At 46.2% G+C, this 18,006-nt stretch overlaps 1 protein-coding gene across 6 annotated transcripts in view; it reads left to right on the top strand.

The window, feature by feature from the left end:
- Positions 1-2,849: 2,849 nt before the first annotated feature.
- KLHL15 (kelch like family member 15) overlaps positions 2,850-18,006 on the top strand; it is a 48,956-nt gene continuing 33,799 nt past the window's right edge. Inside the window, exons 1-3 of one of the 6 annotated variants that reach the window (XM_089324488.1) lie at positions 3,060-3,217; positions 3,785-3,981; positions 4,161-4,225. The gene's annotated coding sequence lies outside the window, so the exon portion shown is untranslated. Of the gene's footprint in view, positions 3,218-3,313; positions 3,697-3,784; positions 3,982-4,160; positions 4,226-18,006 lie in introns of those variants that run through there. The other 5 variants (XM_002719981.6, XM_089324487.1, XM_089324489.1 and 2 more) reach the window with 5 other exon arrangements.

The following is an 18,006-nucleotide window of genomic DNA, read 5'->3' as shown; positions in this document are numbered from 1 at the left end:
AGATCCAGCTCTCTGCTATGGCCCGGAAAAGCAGTAGAAGATGGCCCAAGTCCTTGGGTTCCTGCATTCACGTGGGAGACCCAGAGGAAATTCCTGGCTCCTGGCTTTGGATTGGCCCAGCTCAGGCCATTGCGGCCAACTGGGGAGTGAACCAGCAGATGGAAGACCTGTCTTTGTCTCTGCCTCTCTGTAACTCTACTTTTCAAGCAAATAAATAAATCTTTTTTTTTTTTTTTTTTTTGACAGGCAGAGTGGACAGTGAGAGAGAGAGACAGAGAGAAAGGTCTTCCTTTTCCATTGGTTCACCCCCCCAATGGCCGCTGCAGCCATCCTCCACTGCACTCCCGGGCCACAGCAGAGAGCTGGCCTGGAAGAGGAGGGACAGAATCCGGCGCCCCGACCGGGACTAGAACCAGGTGTGCTGGCGTGGCTCACTTGGCTAATCCTCCCCCTGCGGCGCCGGCATAAATAAATCTTAAAAAAAAAAAAAAAAGAAGAAGAAGAAGCGGATGGGGGACTCAAACCCAGGCACTCCAATTTGAGATGCAGGCATCCCTACTGCATCAAATGCTTGGCCCAATACTGCATAAAGAGGCTACATCTAGGAACTGAGCCACAGTAACTAGGTTCATGTAAGCACACCCTGTGATGTTCACACAGCTACGATAAAATAGTTTCTGGGTTTCTTAGAGCCTGTTCCCGTGGTTAAGCAAAGCATGGCTGTAATTGGAGACAGAATTACCTGGAGGCTTAGTTTTAAATTCAGAAACAGCAAAGTTTCCAAAAAACATGCATTCTGGACATAACGAAATGCCACTTAAAAGATCATGTAGGCCGGCGCCGCGGCTCACTAGGCTAGTCCTCTGCCTGCGGTGCCGGCACACCGGTTCTAGTCCCGGTTGGGGCGCCGGATTCTGTCCCGGTTGCCCCTCTTCCAGGCCAGCTCTCTGCTGTGGCCAGGGAGTGCAGTGGAGGGTGGCCCAAGTGCTTGGGCCCTGCACCCCATGGGAGACCAGGAAAAAGCACCTGGCTCCTGGCTCCTGCCATCAGATCAGCGCAGTGCGCCGGCCATTGGAGGGTGAACCAACGGCAAAGGAAGACCTTTCTCCCTGTCTCTCTCTCACACTGTCCACTCTGCCTGTCAAAAAAAAAAAAAAAAAAAAAAAAAAAAAAAAAAAAGAAAAGAAAAGAAAGGGGGAGAGAGAGAGAGAGAGAGAGAGAGAGAGAAAGAATATTCCATCTGCTGATTCACTCCTCAAAAGCCCACAACAACCAGGGCTGGGATAGGCTGAAGCTCAGAGCCCAGAGCTCATTCCAAATCTCCTCACAGTGGCGGAGACCCAAGGTCTTGAGCCATTCATTACCTGCTGCCTCCCTTAACAGGGAGCTTAATTGGAAGTACAGGAATCAGGACTCGAACCAGGCACTGCAATATGGGATATAGGTGTCCTAAGCAGCAACTTAACCTGTGAGCCAAACCCCAACCCTGAAATTCAGCACAGTTAGATGTCTAGAAATGATGTATGAAAATTTAAATGTTCAAAATTTGAACGTGGGCAATTGTTATTTCATGGTTTAAATCTTGTCGTTTTGGGGTGGGTGTTTGGCTTATCATGTAAGTCGCTGGTTGGGATGCCCATATTCCATATCTGACTGCCTGGATTCCATACTCGCCTGCGGCTGCTGACTCCAGCTTCCAGCTAATGGAGGCTCTGGGAGGCAGCAGGTGATGGCCCAAAGTAAGCGGGTTCCTGCCTCCCACTTCGGAGACCTAGACTGAGTTCCCAGCTCTGGGGTGTGGCCTCCCAGCCTTCGCAGGCTTTTTGTTGCAGAGTAAACCAGCAGATGGGAGCTTTCTGTCTCTCTGCTTTTGGAATAAATAAATAAATAAATTTGTTGTTTTATGTAAATCCTGTACTAATTCATCAAGAAATAATAGATGCAAATATAGCAAGCAAGGATTTTAAAATAATGAACATAGATATGTTAAAGGATCTTTTGGAAAAGATAGAAAAATTTGTGAACAATTTGGGAATTTCAGTGGCTTTTAACTTTTTAAACTTGTTTTATAGTTTTAATCGTTAAAGTGAAGCCTATTTCCAAAAGATTAAGGTGATCCTCTGTTTTTCCCACGAAGTAGTCAGTAGAAGTAGAACAGTACACCATGTGCTAGCTTGGCCTCTTGGGAAACATAGCATGTACAAGTTTGCTAGAAAGAGATAATGATCACTTATAGCCATATATCTCACGGAAAGTTCACAGGGATATTAATCTAGAGAGAAAATGGCGACGACGGGGGCAGTAAGAGGTTGGGAGAAGTACCTTAGTTTAGGATCAGAAACGGGCAATGTATGCCCTAATTGAAGGTTGTAGAACCACTGTCCTCCAACTGTGTATTTTTTTTATCATGTACTCTTTTCCCACAGCGATTTCATAACAATAAATTTACAAAGCAGTCCTCTAGTGTAGTTTTATGTCCTTAAAAATATTTTAAAAAGCATTAGCTAGAATTGTACACATAACTTGTTTAAAACGGAAACCAAAATGCACTGCCCTCTGAATGTTCATTCTTGCTTATTTTGACGCAAATAGAACAGCTTTTTTAGATCCAGAGTTTCTCCGTGTGGTGCAGACATGCCATTTTCTATGAATTTTCCCACCTCTGGGAAATTTATTTCTGAAACGTGTTAAGTGTGCAATAAGCCAAGTGGAATCGTGACGCAATAACCCATTGCAAGTTGCCTTGCACAAATGATGTCATTCGGCACAGACCTGCTCACTTTTATAACAAGTAGGTCTGGGAAAGCTCCCTCCATGATGTCTCCCAATCCCCCTTCCTTATCATGTGCACGATGCAAAAAGCCATTTCCCGAGCCTCCGGAACCCCCTAACTTGTGGACGGTGGGTGCACCGCAGTGGTTGGAGGCCCATCACTGGTGCAGGCGGAGATGGACTATTGGGAGCCGGTGAGGAGAAGCTAGCGTCCCCAGCCCCGACGGCGGGGCCGCTGAGGAACCTGCGTCGGGTGGAGCCCGCAGCACCGGACTTCTTTTCCTCGGCGGGGTCCCGCTGGCGCACCAGGCGGGACGCGGGGCGCCGCGGGCGCGGGACAGCCCTCCCCCCACCGTGTTCCCACACCCGCTCCCGCTCCCGTGGCGCCGGAAGTGACGCGCACTAGGCTGAAAGATGGCGGCATTGGCGCTCGACCAGGGGGAAGGTAAACACCCGCCAGGCTGCGCGCTGGCCCCCTCGGGGCGCCAGCAGGGGCCGAGGGGGCCTCCTGGGCCGGCTCTCCACCCCCTGGCTTCCCACCTCCCGCCCTCTCCCCCAGCGTGGCGGGCTAGCGCGTCCCTACGACGGCGCGCGGGGCCCCCTGCCGCCCAGCCCCGCCTCCCTGGGCGGGCCCCGGGCGGCTCCCGCGGCCCGCAGGGGGCGCGAGGCCCGGAGCGGCCCCTGGCTCGTGGCCCCACAAGCTCCGCCCATTGCCCGCCCCTTTCCCGCCTTCCTCCACCCCCGGCGTGGGTGATCCTGAGGCTCGGCGCGCTTCGGGGCAGAAGCTCTGGGACGCCGTCGTCGACGCTGCCACCGTTGGTGCTTCTGCAGCTGCTCACAGCCCCTTAGCCCTTTCCCCCGCCCGCGGCCCCTGGTCGGCCCTCCCGCTCAGCCCCGCCGGGTGCTGCGAGGCCCCCGGCTTTGGTAAGGCCACCTCCCGCCCCGACGCCGCGCCGCCTCGCGCCTAGCCCGACTGTCTGGACTCGCGACTCAGCGCTGTCTTCTTTCCCAGGACTGATTCCGAGGGGGCCGCAGGCGCGCAGACTCGCCCCCCGCCGGAGCGCTCCGGCCCGGCCCGCGAGCGGTCCCTTGTAGACGTTCGAGGAGCCTGCCGAGTGCCGTCCCGGCGCCCGCCCACCGATTGGCCCGTCGGCCCGCTTCTTCCTGATGCAGACTGCCGTCCACTAGAGGTTGGACAGGACCCCCGAGGTGCGTAGCCGCCCCTGGCCGCCCGGCCTGCCGAGCCCGGGCTTCGCCTGCGGCCCCGAGCTAGGCACGGATTCCGTGGTCCTTTGCACAGACCTGAGTCAAACATTGGGTTGACGCCGGGACCTAATTTGTCTTTGAGTTTACTTCAATTGTTTGCAATCTAATTCTTTTTTTTTCAGAGAGAGAGAGAGGGAAAAAAAGGAAGAAGCATAATTCAGCCATTTTTTGCAGCACACAGCTGCAGGTACCATGATTATTTTTTCCCTAACCCGTTCCTTCCCTTTAAAAATTCTATTTATGCCTGAAATAGAACTATGCAAAATGCGAGGCGTATGAAACGTGGACTCGGAAGGTCTGGGTTCGACTGGGTGACTGAGAAAATCGCGAATCGAGCTTCGGTTTCTTATCTGTGAAATCTAGGCAGTAATATCCACATCACAGGGTAGTGAAGACTATATGAGGTCATATATGTGAAAACAGTCTATAGCTGTAAAGTGTAAAAATGCAAGGCCGGTTTTTAACCTTTACCAGAGTGGTTAATGTGCTAGTGCTAACTGTTGCTGCCTCTTTATTTCTGTATTATTAACAAGTATAAGCAAATAAGTATGGAATAGCAAAGCACTGCTGTGAACCGATAGATATGTAATAGATAGATATGTAATAGTCGTGTTGCTTGGCCTTCCTCCTACGAATTGCTAACTGCTTATTTAAATAACGGTATTCTTTAATTCAAATGTAGTGTTACCCTAGGGCTTTGCTTTTGACCTTTTCTAGGCTGCTTAGGCCCTCTTTTTTTTAAACTCAATATTTGTTTAACACCTTATATTTGTTTGTTCTCTAGTTTTCAAATTTGTTCTCCTTTGTTGATCTAAGTTGTAATTTAGGAAATGCTTTTAAGATATACATGCCCTAATTTGAATGCCTGTTTTTCATATCTAGGGAACAGGATGCCTGAATACCTCGAACTAATTCAAAAATTGTTTTTGAGGTGCTTATTAATCCATTCATGTTTCTGTAATTCTTAGTCGATGTAGACAGTTTCAACTTTTTGGCACTTAATGTAGTATTTGTGTAATGTAATTCTCGTTTTGGGTCCCAACACTCAGTAGGTGCTTCAAGTCAAAGTTTAGCAGTGGGAAAAGGTGTTAATCTGCATTCTGTTACGGATGAATTGGGGGAAAGAATAGCTTGGTAAATATTTGTGGTTTGAAATGGAGTTTATTTGCCAGAATTCATATGCGTAATGGATCAGTATGGAATCATTCTTACTTGGCACATCAAAAATGTATGGTTTGGCTTTAAAAAATGGTCCACAAAAAGTGAAATAGAAGCATTTTGGTGGGGGTATGTTGTTATTTTTAGCTCACATGGTTTTCTGAATAGTTAGATGTTGTATTAAATTTATAATCCCCTAGCCCAGTGCCAGTTGTCTTTCAGAGTATGCTTTGGTGTTTTTGTCAAAAGGCAGAGTTACTAGAAGGCGAACGGGATTACAGTTGTGAAAAAGAAGAGCCTACTTTTAAAAACTGGTTGCTTTTCGATGTTGGGTTTAGTGCTTGTCTGAAAGATAAAATTTTGGGAACTTCTGCTTTATTGGGAATTTCAAGGTTTGACCTCTCTGCCTTGATTTGGGTTTATCTGGGGCTAACATATTGGAACCAGGGCTGGCTTGGCATCATGCATGTGCAGAAGAACTTCATAGCCTGCATGTAAAGCTGGCATGGGCCAACATAAAAGTGAAGGGTGAAATTCATGCTCATAATTTAAATTTGTAGTTTGTCTTTCCTTGGAGTGGCATAGTATACAGCAAATAAAAACCCACCATGACAAGTCAAGAGAGACAGAAGAAAAAACGTTTATATATTAGTACCTCTTAACTTCCTCCCGCCGTGTATTTGAACCAGGGACCCCACAAATGATGTAGCTGGCACATTGTCAAGCTTGGTCTTTGCCCCTACAAATTTTTGAGAGTGAGTAATATTAACTATGAGGAGAATGAATCTTTAACCTTGAGGGGTGTGTGTGTGTGTGTGTGTGTGAACTGATTAGCATATATTTCCTCTGAATTGGAATGCTGTAGCTCTTGCGGGGTCTCTATCGGTGAAGCATTGTAGAGCAGTGGTTTATCGGGAGGGCTCTGAAGTCAGGCAGACAGCCTTGGGCAGGTTACTGACCCTCTGAGGTTTGATTTTTCTCATTTTTAAATCAGGGATGTTTAAAGAACTAGAGAATTGTGAGGATTCAGTTTGTTCATTCATCTGACAAGTATTTATTAAGCACTTAACGTATCAGGCACTCTTGTAGATGTTGGGGATACAACAGTGAATGGAACAGAACAAAACAAAAAAAAAATAGGAGCAAAAAATTAACTACGTACAATAGGTAGCCTGTGTCACCATTTAATCTACTACAAAGAAAAATATAGCAGAGAAGGAAGATGGGGCTTGACTGGTTGATGGAATGGGTGGAGTTTCACAGTTTTAAAAGAGGGTGATTAGGATGGTCTCCCTGAGGTGACACCCAGAGGAAAGAGCTGAGAGGGGAGTCCTGTGGATCTGGATCTGAAGCGATCTAGGTGGACAGAGCAGGCGGTTGAGGCCTCCAGGTGGGCGTGTGGCTGGTTTTCAAGGCACAGTGTCAACAAGGGGGAGAGTAATAGGAGATAATTATTATTGCCATTTTAGGAATCACTGGAAAGGCTCTCCTAGTTCATCTCTGCCATGGGTGTGTGTTGTATTGCTGTTGGCCCACAAGTGCAAGACTTTTTCAGAATGAGAAATTTTCACTTTGGAGTAAACTAGAAAAGGGCAGCTGTGTTCTCAGGTCTCCATAATGCATATCTGTGTGAATCATTGAAGCACATAAGAACAGATAGAAAAATTATCCTTTGTCTCTGATGAGATCTTTGAATTCAGTTAACGATTCTGCATCATGAACCTTACAGACTGACAGGAAATCTGTGTGTTAACATGGCGACCTCCCCAAAGATCTAGTGCAGTTGTATGATTCTTGTGGATAACTCAAGCGCAGCCATTACAGTATTGGAGGTGTCGTGTTAGAACGTAACTTAGAAGATTGGGGGTTTTATTCCCCAGTAGAGGCTTTTCCTAGAATTCTCTCTGGATCCAGCCTCTAAAGGCTAGGGAAGCTGTTTTCCATGACGTCACTCTTGGACTACTACTTGTAGAGAGGAATAAGCAGAGTAGCATTAAATTAAAGTTGTTTGATGAAAAATATCCTTGAAGTCGAGTGTTTTGCTTTCTTATAAGGTTTCTGGTAGTATAGGATGACTAAATGCTAAGCATACCTGAGGAGTGAAGTAATGCAGGTAATAGGTGCCAGTCTGGAGGCTGAGGACCCCAGCTTTCCCAATAGCTCAGTAAAATGCTCATTTGCAATTTGGTATGGAATTATAAAAATATTTGGATGACAAGAAAGAATTTCCAGTATTAAATAAAGTAACTTACGCAGCCTTTCCTCCCATATTAAACGGAGTTGTTTCTCAATTTGGGTAGTATATCTGGGGGGTATAATGACTGCAAATAGAGCTAAAAAAGTTGATCTGTTTCCAAAACTCCTTCGTTGTAGATGGGTACATGGAGAAGTTGGCCATTTTGAGATTGTTGCATTTAAAATTTTTACCTTTTACGTTATAGACATTATGCGAAATGTTGTGATTCAGAAATTAATTGCATTTTAATCAAAAGTAAGCCACACATTTACTTTTTAATATGCAAGTACAGCATTTTTAACGTAGGCATCAATTTTGGTGGGGCAACTGTGTGAGGATGTAGGTAGCATGGAACCCCATGTTTTTGTTGAGGACGTCATATATCCGCCTCTGCAAATCTAGCTTTTGTACTGAATAGCTTCGGGTTTTATATGAATTTTCAAGCAGATGTCAGAGGAATGTGAAAGTAATACATTTTTGCTTCTGGTATAAATATGAAGGTTAGTTATTTTTTGAAACATATTTAATTGCCTAGAATTTTGCTTTCAAATTAGAATGGCAGCCTTTTAACTGAAACGGAAGCATTTAATTTCTTTGCCTTTAATTTCCTGTCCAGTTTTACCCCCACCAGGCTTCTTTCTTTACTAGTCACTAGAGAGTTTGAACTGTTCAAAATTTCTGTGATATAAATAGCAATAATAGTCTTCCAGGGCAGAGGTAGGAAGAGGTTGGGTGTGTGTGTGTGTGTGTGCGCGCACACATGTGTATGTAATGTGTGAGTGACTTATCTCTTATCACACCTTCTATGGTATTCAGGCCTTTTTGTCTCAGGTCCTCTCTGTACTCTTCAGAATTACTGGGATTCCAAAGAAGTTTGTTTTTTGGGTTATATTGACTTATATTTACTGTAACAGAAATTGAAACTGCGAAATTTAACAGAATGCTTGTAATTGCTTTAAAAACATAACCTATTACATGGAAACCTAAAATCACTTTTTTTTTTAGTGAAAAATAACTTTCCCAAAATGGTGAAGCCCTTGGTGAGAAGAATGATACCGTTTTATATTTTTGCAAATCACTTTAATGTCTGGCTTACTGAACGGCAATGAGCTTCTCCATCAAGTCTGTAGCAGTGTCACACATCATATAGAAACCCATGGAAAACACAGAGAATAAAAGTGGAAAAGGCAAATAACTTCTTTTTATTATTATTTTGAAAATGATTTTGGCTTTGGGAAGTCCTTTTAGAGAACTTGGACCCCAGTTGTCCCTGGACCATACTTTGAGAATTGCTGTTGTAATCATTTTATGTGCAAAAATGTGAAGTTTTGTTTTTTTTCTTTAGTAGTGCCAAGTTTATGAAATAAGACATACTTTTTAGTATTTGTTTCCCTAGTAGTGTAAGTATGCCTTGTCATTTAGTCTAATTTAGGTTTGTTCCCTCTTTGAAAAAAGGAATTTAAAATTTTGAAGGACAAGTATAGAGTATATACATATTATATAGGTTTATAAATCATAATTTCCCTTAATCTTTTCTGTTTTGAAAAGGGAAAACACAATTTCTGTACATTGAACATTTTGTATGATAATAAATATTTTTTCTGGAAGCCTCTTAATGGATTTTTTTTCTAACCCTTGTTATAGAGTTCTTATTTGAGTTTTATGTTAATTTTGCAGTTCTTAAGTTTCTTTCTTTTTTTTTTTTTTTAAGATTTATTTATTTGCTTGAAACTCAAGAGTTACACAAAGTAGGAGAGGCAGAGAGAGAGCGAGCGAGCTAGCGAGGTCTTCCATCTGCTGGTTCATTCCCCAGATGGCCGCCAGGGCCGGAGCTGCACCAATTTGAAGCCAGGAGCTGGGAGCTTCATCTGGTCTCCCAAGTGGGTGCAGCGGCCCAAGGACTTGGGCCATCCTCCACTGCTTTCCCAGGCCATAGCAGAGAGCTGGATGGGAAGTGGAGCAGCCCGGACTCAAAGTGGCACCCACATGAGATGTCGGCACTGCAGGTGGTGGCTTTACCTGCTATGCCACAGTACCGGCCCCTTAAATTTCTTTCTTAAATTGGTATGATTCTGCATTTGCAGAGATTTTATAAGATTTTGCACATTTTTCTTTTTTTGTATATTTTTCTTTTTGAATTCTTATACTTTGCTTTTCTTATTTAAAAAATTTACTTTCGTACATGTTTTTGTGTTGCAGTTTTTATTTCACTTTAATTTGTCTCACTCTTCTACTTTAATCTTTTTTCTTGCTAGAATCCAGGATATGGGTGGGAATAGGTTTGTTTTGTTTAATATGTTCATTTGTAAGTTTGGTTGTTTGATGCTTTAAACATTAATGTTGTAGAGCCCTTCTTCCCTACAGAATATAATGCAAGCCACCTATATGATTTTAAACTTTGTTGTCACATTTTAAAAGTAAAGGGCGAGGGTGGCTCCTTGGCTCACTTGGTTAATCCTCCGCCTGTGGCGCCAGCATCCCATATGGGCTCCGGAGTCTGTCCTGGTTGCTCCTCTTCCAGTCCAGCTCTCTGCTGTGGCCCGGGAGTGCAGTGGAGGATGGCCCAAGTGCTTGGGCCCTGTACCCACGTGGGAGACCAGGAAGCACCTGGCTCCTGGCTCCGGATCGGTGCAGCGCCGGCCGTGGCAGCTATTTGGGGAGTGAACCAACAGAAGGAAGACCTTTCTCTCTGTCTCTCTCTCTCTCTCTCTCACTGTCTAACTCTATCTGTTAAATTAAAAAAAAAAAAAGTAAAGAGGGATGAGCATCTTTCTGGTTTCCCACGTGGGTGCAGGGGCCCTGGTCGTTTGCAGAGAGCTGGATCTGAAGTGGAGCAGCCAGTAACTCGAACCGGCGCCCATATGGAATGCCGGTGCAGGTTTAGCCCACTATGCCACAGCGCTGGCCCGGGATGGGCGTTTTGCGATGCACTTCAGACGTGCTGGCTGGGACGTGCGCATCCCACATTTGAGTGCATGGTTTTTGTCATGGCTACTTTACTTCCCATCCTGCCCTTCATTTTGGAAGGCAGTAGGTGATGGTTCAAGCACTTGCGGCCCATCTACCCACGAGGGAGACCCGGATGGAGCTTGGGCTCCATGCTTCCTCCTGGTTCAGCCTGAAACTGATGCAGGCTTTAGGCAGAATTAGCAGATGGAAAGTCAGTCTCTCCTTTTAAATAAAATGAAGGTAAATTATTTAAAATAAAAAAGTGAAGGAGCTCGCGGTGTGGCGCGGGTCAAGCTGCTGCTCAAGAGGCCGGCATACCGTTTCAGAGCTCTGCGGGAGGAGGCGGGGTCCTGGAGACCCGCTGTTTCACTTTCTTTCTAGCTCCCTGTTAAGGTAACCCGGGAGAGCAGTGGATGGCCCCAGTGCTTGGGTACCTGTACCCACATGGGAGAACCAGGAGTCTTTGGCTCCTGGCTTTGGCAGGAAAGTAGTCTCAGCCATTTTGGGAGTGAACCTGGCCAAGCTGACCCGATGGCATGGCCGTTTGGGGAGTAAACGTGGCCCTGCCCAGATAGGGCACGGTCATTTTAGGAGAGAACCTGGCCCAGTGCCGATGGCGCGGCCATTTTGGGAGTAAAAGTGACCCATCCTCACAGGCGCAGTCATTTTGTAGAGAACCTGGCCCAGCGCCGATGGCGTGGCCATTTTGGGAGTAAAAGTGACCCATCTTCACAGGCGCATTTTGTAGAGAACCTGGCCCAGTGCCGACGGCGCGGCCATTTTGGGAGTAAAAGTGACCCATCCTCACAGGTGCAGTCATTTTGTAGAGAACCTGGCCCAGCCCCTTCGGCGCGGCCATTTTGGGAGTAAAAGTGACCCATCCTCACAGGCGCAGTCATTTTGTAGAGAACCTGGCCCAGCGCCGACGGCGCGGCCATTTTGGGAGTAAAAGTGACCCATCCTCACAGGCGCAGTCATTTTGTAGAGAACCTGGCCCAGCGCCGACGGCGCGGCCATTTTGGGGGTACAAGTGGCCCATCCTCACAGGCGCAGTCATTTTGTAGAGAACCTGGCCCAGCGCCGACGGCGCGGCCATTTTGGGGGTACAAGTGGCCCATCCTCACAGGTGCAGTCATTTTGTAGAGAACCTGGCCCAGTGCCGACGGCGCGGCCATTTTGGGGGTAAAAGTGGCCCAGCCCCGACGATGCGGCCATTTTGGGAGTAATCACGCTCTCCCTCCGACAGGTACAGCCATTTTTGGAGTGAACCTGGTCCAGCCCTTACAGGAGTGGCCATTAAAAATTTTTTAAAAAATATTTATTTGGGCCAGCTCTGCGGCTCACTAGGCTAATCCTCCGCCTACAGCGCTGCCGGCACCCCGGGTTCTAGTCCCAGTTGGGGTGCCAGATTTTGTCCCGGTTGCTCCTCTTCCAGGCCAGCTCTCTGCTGTGACCCGGGAGTGCAGTGGAGGATGGCCCAAGTGCTTGGGCCCTGCACCCCATGGGAGACCAGGAGGAAGCACCTGGCTCCTGGCTTCGGATCAGCGCGGTGCGCCGGCCACTGGGGGGTGAACCAACGGAAAAGGAAGACCTTTCTCTCTCTCTCTCTCTCACTGTCTTAACTCTGCCTGTCCAAAAAAAAATTTTTTTTATTTATTTGAAAGGCAAAGTTAGAGAAGGAGGGAGGGAGGGAGGTCTTCATCTGCTGGTTTACTCCCTAGATGGCCACAATGGCTGGAGCTGTGCTGATCCTAAGCCAGGAGCCAGGAGCTTCTTCCCGGTCTCCCATGTGAGTGCAGGGGCCCAAGGACTTGGGCCATCTTCCACCGCTTTCCCAGGACATAGCAGAGAGCTGGATGGGAAGTGGAGCAGCCAGGACTTGAACTGGCGCTCATATGGTATGCCGGCACCACAGGCGGCAGCTTTACTCGCTATGCCACAGCGCAGGCCTTGCAGCCATTTTGAGAGTGAACATGGTGCAGCCCTGACTGGCTGGGCCATTTGGAGAGTGAGTCAGGGCATGGAAGATTTGTTTCTCCTGTTGCTCTGTCTTTCAAATAAAAAATTAAAAAAAATTATTTATGTGCAGCACCGGCCATAGCGGCCATTTGGGGGGTGAACCAACGGAAGGAAGGCCTTTCTGTCTGTCTCTCACTGTCTATAACTCTACCTGTCAAATAATAATAAAAAAAATTTATTTATTTTAAAAGTTGAATGAGAGAAAGAGAGGCAGAGACAGAGATCTTCCATTTACTGGTTCACTCTGTGTATGGCTGCATGGGCCAAGACTGGGTGAGGCCTGAGCCATGAGCTTCATCCTGGTCTCCCATATGGTTGCCGGGGCCCAAGCCATTGGGCCATCTGGTGTCCCAGTCACATTACCAGGTAGCTAGATCAGAAGTGGAGTAGCTGGGACTTCAACAGGTGGTACAGTTAGTGGCTTTACTAGTTATACCACAAGGGTGGTCCCAGATAAATAAATGTTTAAAAAAAATTAAAAGCAAACCATACGTGGTTAGTTTTAATATAGTTAGTCTATCCAAAGTATTATTTCAACACACACATATATTTGAGTACAGAACAATTTATGAGAAAAAATTTGAGATTTTGTGTTCTTTTTTCATATTAAGTCTAAAATTTAGTGTTCACTTTAAGCAAACTTTAGTTTGGACTAACCCCATTTTAGGTACTGAGTAGCCTCATGGCTAGTGGCTTCCATGGTGAATGGTGCAGATGCATATACAGAATAGCTTTGTACTTTGGCTAAGGCAGAAAAGCCTAAAGAGCCCATTTGTGAAGCTAGAAAGTAAAACTTGTATGATGAGAAAAAATAGAAAACAATGCCATTGCAAAATGACATCCAGTGTTTTTGCCTACTAGTGTGATTCCTGATCTGCATGAATTTTTTTTTTTTTTTTTTTTTTTTTTTTTTTTTTTTGACAGGCAGAGTGGACAGTGAGAGAGAGAGAGACAGAGAGAGAAAGGTCTTCCTTTGCCGTTGGTTCACCCTCCAATGGCCGCCGCTGCAGCCGGCGCACCGCGCTGATCCTGGCAGGAGCCAGGAGCCAGGTGCTTTTCCTGGTCTCCCATGGGGTGCAGGGCCCAAGCACCTGGGCCATCCTCCACTGCACTCCCTGGCCATAGCAGAGAGCTGGCCTGGAAGAGGGGCAACCGGGACAGAATCCGGCGCCCCAACCGGGACTAGAACCCGGTGTGCCGGCGCCGCAAGGTGGAGGATTAGCCTATTGAGCCACGGCGCCGGCCCGATCTGCATGAATTTTTAAGAAATATTTTTCTTTGAAAGGCAGAGTCAGAGAGAGAGGCAGATCTTCCATCTGCTTGTTCACTTCCCAAATGGCCCAATGGCCAGGTGGAAGCCAGGAGCCAGAAATTTCATCTGGGTTTCTCATGTGGGTAGCAGCGGCCCAAACACTTGGGCCATCTTCTGCTGCTTTCCAAGGTGTATTAGCAGGGAGTTGGGTTAGAAGTGGAGCAGTGGGGACTTGAACTGGCACTCAGGACATGCCTGTGTTGACTAGCCAGACTCCTGGTCTCAAAACCTGCAACAAACCCTAGGGATTGTAGAGGAGCTTGACAGGTCCGAAGTCCTTTTGGTCCCATGGGTGATAAGGAACGTTAGCAAGAGTTGATAAGGGAAGCCAGCGTTGATTGACCCCTGGTAGGGTGCCTGCTTTCACCTCAATATTTAAGCTATATTAGTGTATTTAATCACTCTCCAACTCAATAGTAAGGTTGTTGTTATTCCTTATACATAAATTGAAGCCAGATTTATAAGTTACCAAGATTTTTCTGGGTCACACAGGTGGTAAGCACTAGTAAATGTTCTCTGACTTCAAAGGTTTTTTTCTTTGCAGCTACACTACTTTATATTGTTTGCAAATAATATGCTAATCTATTTTTTATAACCTGGCTATTATTTTTTAAAGATTCATTTATTTATTTGAGAGGCAGAGTTATGGGGGGTGGGGGGGGGAGAGAGAGGGAGAGGGAGAGGGAGAGAGAGAGAAGGCAAATGAGAATGAGAATCTTCCATCTGCTGGTTCACTCCCCAGATGGCCACTAGTGACCAGAGCTTGGCCCATCCAAAGCCAGGAGCCAGGAGCTTCCTCTGGATCTCCCAGGTGGGAGCAAGGGCCCAAGGACTTGGGCTGTCCTCACTGCTTTCCCAGGCACATTAGCAGGGATCTGGATCAGAAGTGGAGCAGCTGGTACTTAAACCAGTGCTCATATGGGATCCTGGCGCTGCAGGTGGAGACTTAACCTGCTACACCAGTTGTATGGCCCGAAATAAAAAGTTTGCCTGTGGAACTTAATGTCTTCATCTGTACAGTTAGAGTTGGCTTGGATCCTCAGAGACTTTACTGAGAAATCGGGCTGGGATGAATGTGTTATTACTAGGGAGACAATTTTCTGAAGTTAACTGGATCGGGTGTATTGTGTTACTTTGAAGTTAAAGGGTCAGATTTGCTCTGGTAGCACCAAGTGAGGGGCATAAAAATGAGACCTAATGTTGGGGCCGGGGCTGTGGAGTAGCAGGTTAACGCCCTGGCCTGAAGTGCTGGCATCCCATGTGGGCGCCTGTTCGAGTCCCAGTTGCTCTACTTCTGATCCAGCTCTCTGCTATGGCCTGGGAAAGCAGTAGAAGGCCCAAGTCCTTGGGCCCCTGCACCTGCGTGGGAGACCTGGAAGAAGCTCCTGGCTCCTGGCTTCGGATCGGCGCAGCTCTGGCCAATGCAGCCATCTGGGGAGTGAAGCAGCGGGTGGAAGACCTCTGTCTCTCTGCCTGTCTTCTCTCTTTGTAACTCTGACTTTTGAATAAATAAATAAATCTTTAAAAAAAATAAAAGACCTAATGTTATGGTGTACTTAGGGAGTATATACCATTATCAATGCTGTACGTGCATTAACTCAGTTAGTCCTCAGACAACCTGTTAGGTAGATTCTATGAATGCTAGTACCCTCATTTTACAGATGAGGACTGTAGAGCACAGAGAGGCTCAGTAGCTTGCTCCAAAGTCACAGAGCTTAATAAGAGAACTAACATCTGACTTCACACTTGTACTCTAACTTATTACTTTGGTCTAGGGACTGTATTGTGCTGGTCAGCTAATCACTGAATATTTCATTGTTTTCTGCTTACATACATGATTTGCATAAAAGTGTGAAATACTGATGCTGCTCTAAAGCTTAGTCTTATTGATAAATGTACTAAGGGTACTAAACCTGTTCAGATAAAAATGCGTTTATCTCAGGCATTACAAATTCGTTTTAGAAGTCAGTTTATGGGCCGGCACTGTGGCACAGCGAGTTAACGCCGTGGCCTGAAGCGCCGGCATCCTGTATGGGCGCTGGTTCAAGACCCAGCTGCTCCACTTCTGATCCAGCTCTCTGCTATGGCCTGGGAAAGCAGTAGAAGATGGCCCAAGTCCTTGGGCCCCTGCACCCGTGTGGAAGACCCGGAAGAAGCTCCTGGTTCCTGGCTTCGGATAGGCACAGCTCCGGCCATTGCGGCTAATTGGGGAGTGAACCAGCGAATGGAAGACCTCTTTCTCTCTCTCTCTCTCTCTCTCTCTCTCTGCCTCTCTTCTCTCTGTGTATAACTCTGACTTTCAATAAATAAATAAATCTTTGAAAAAAAAAAGTCAGTTTAGATCAGGCAACCTCACAAATGAATTGCTGAGACTTTAAAAGTTGGTATAAAGGAGCCGGTGCTGTGGCTCACTTGGTTAATCCTCTGCCTGCTGCGCCGGCATCCCATATGGGCACCGGATTCTGTCCCGGTTGCTCCTCTTCCAGGCCAGCTCTCTGCTGTGGCCCGGGAGTGCAGTGGAGGATGGCCCAAGTGCTTGGGCCCTGCACCCGCATGGGAGACCAGAAGGAAGCACCTGGCTCCTGGCTTCGGATCGGCGCATTGCGGCGGCCATTGGAGGGTGAACCCACAGCAAAAAGGAAGACCTTTCTCTCTGTCTCTCACTGTCCACTCTGCCTGTCCAAAAAAAAAAAAAAAAAAAAAAAAAGACCTGTCTCTCTCACTGTCTAACTCTGTCAAATAGAAAAGTTGGTATAAGTTTTTATACCATATATGATATAGACAAGTATGTGGATTACACATTTGTAAAATCATATAGCAAATAGGTGAATAAATGAGTAAATGACCAAAAGAAATTTATTTCTAATATTCTCATATTAATAGCTACATAGAGAAGGCCAAGAAAGCTTGAATTACTTAAAATACAGATATTTCTGTTCTGAACCTGTGAGGACCTTTGGTTTTTAAGTAGCAGAAATCAAGCTAAGGTAGTGAAAAAGGAGAATTTAAGGGTTTCTTCCAGTACCCAGGGACAGGCATAAAACTGGACTCAGGAACTGGAAAATGAAGGCATTAAGAGCACTCCCACTTCGTCAGTCTTCTGCTTTTCTCTGGTAGTCAGCCCATATGGCAGCCAGAAGTGCCCACAGCTGCTTTTTGACAAGTTCCAATCCCAGCCCTAAGCAGTCAGTGCACATCTTTTTCTTTGTCCCCTTCTCACCCGGCTCTCCCCTCCCCTTCTAAATTCTTGATATAAGGGGGTTCCTCATAGTTCATATTTCCTTCTCTGGTCTGGCCATATGTGACTGGGGCCAGGGCCACAGATGGGAGCCTGCCTGCTAGGAATCCCCTTCAGGCCAGAGAAGAGCACTAGGTACTTAGGCAGGTGCAAACTCACATCCTTGGGGTCTCTTGACTCACAGTTTACCAGTATTCCTTCCCCTGCCCCCTCCTGCTTCTTTGTCCTATGATATTTCCCCCATGGTTAAGTACCTGGAACCTGGATTGCTCTTTTTGAGAATAATATTACCCGCTTTTTAAAAATTTCAATTCATGGAGTGTTTTTCAGAAAAGTAGGCATTAGCTGTTTGAGACCTTTCCAGATGGAGATAGTTATTGAATGTACTTTGACATGAAGGGAAATATATGCTATTTAGGCACTGTCAGAATAGCAGATTAATGAAACATAAAGCAATCTGCTCTTAAGTTTGAGGGTCTTCAAGAAGTTAATGGAAAAACTATGTATAGGTTCCAGATTTTTTTTGCACCAAAAATAAATTTATCTTCTCATTCAATTTTCCATTAGCTTTTTGAAACACCTTCCTATATGAATGCTAATTCCAGCCTTCTATTATTATTAAGTGTTCATTAAATGTGACCAGTATATTTTGAGAAGCCAGAATGATAATTGGTGACCATAATGATCCTGAGTAAAATAATGAAATATCAAGTTTTTTTTTTAATCTAGTTTGTTATTTTTAGAGAAGTTGTTTTGTTTTCTTAAAGGTAGAGTGACAGTTGTTCTACCCACTGGTTCACTTCCCAAATGACTGGAGCGGCAGCTGAGACTGGGCCAATCTGAAACCAGGAGCCTGGAACTCCATCCAGATCTCTCATGTGGGTGGCAGGGACCTAAGCACTTGGGCCATCTTCGGCTGCCTTCCCAGGTGCATTAATAGGAAGCTGGATTAGAAGTGGAGCAGCTGGGTCTCCAACTATCATTCTGATACGGGATGCTGGTGTTACAAGCAAGCAGTGGCTTACCCTGTGCAACAACACAGGCCCCATTTTTAAA

This window comes from Oryctolagus cuniculus, chromosome X (assembly GCF_051225735.1).
Source record: "Oryctolagus cuniculus isolate XC-2025 breed Fujian yellow rabbit chromosome X, ASM5122573v1, whole genome shotgun sequence".
Taxonomy (NCBI): domain Eukaryota; kingdom Metazoa; phylum Chordata; class Mammalia; order Lagomorpha; family Leporidae; genus Oryctolagus; species Oryctolagus cuniculus.
The sequence above is the reverse complement of the archived record's forward strand: the minus strand, read 5'-3'. Positions and strand labels throughout refer to the sequence as shown.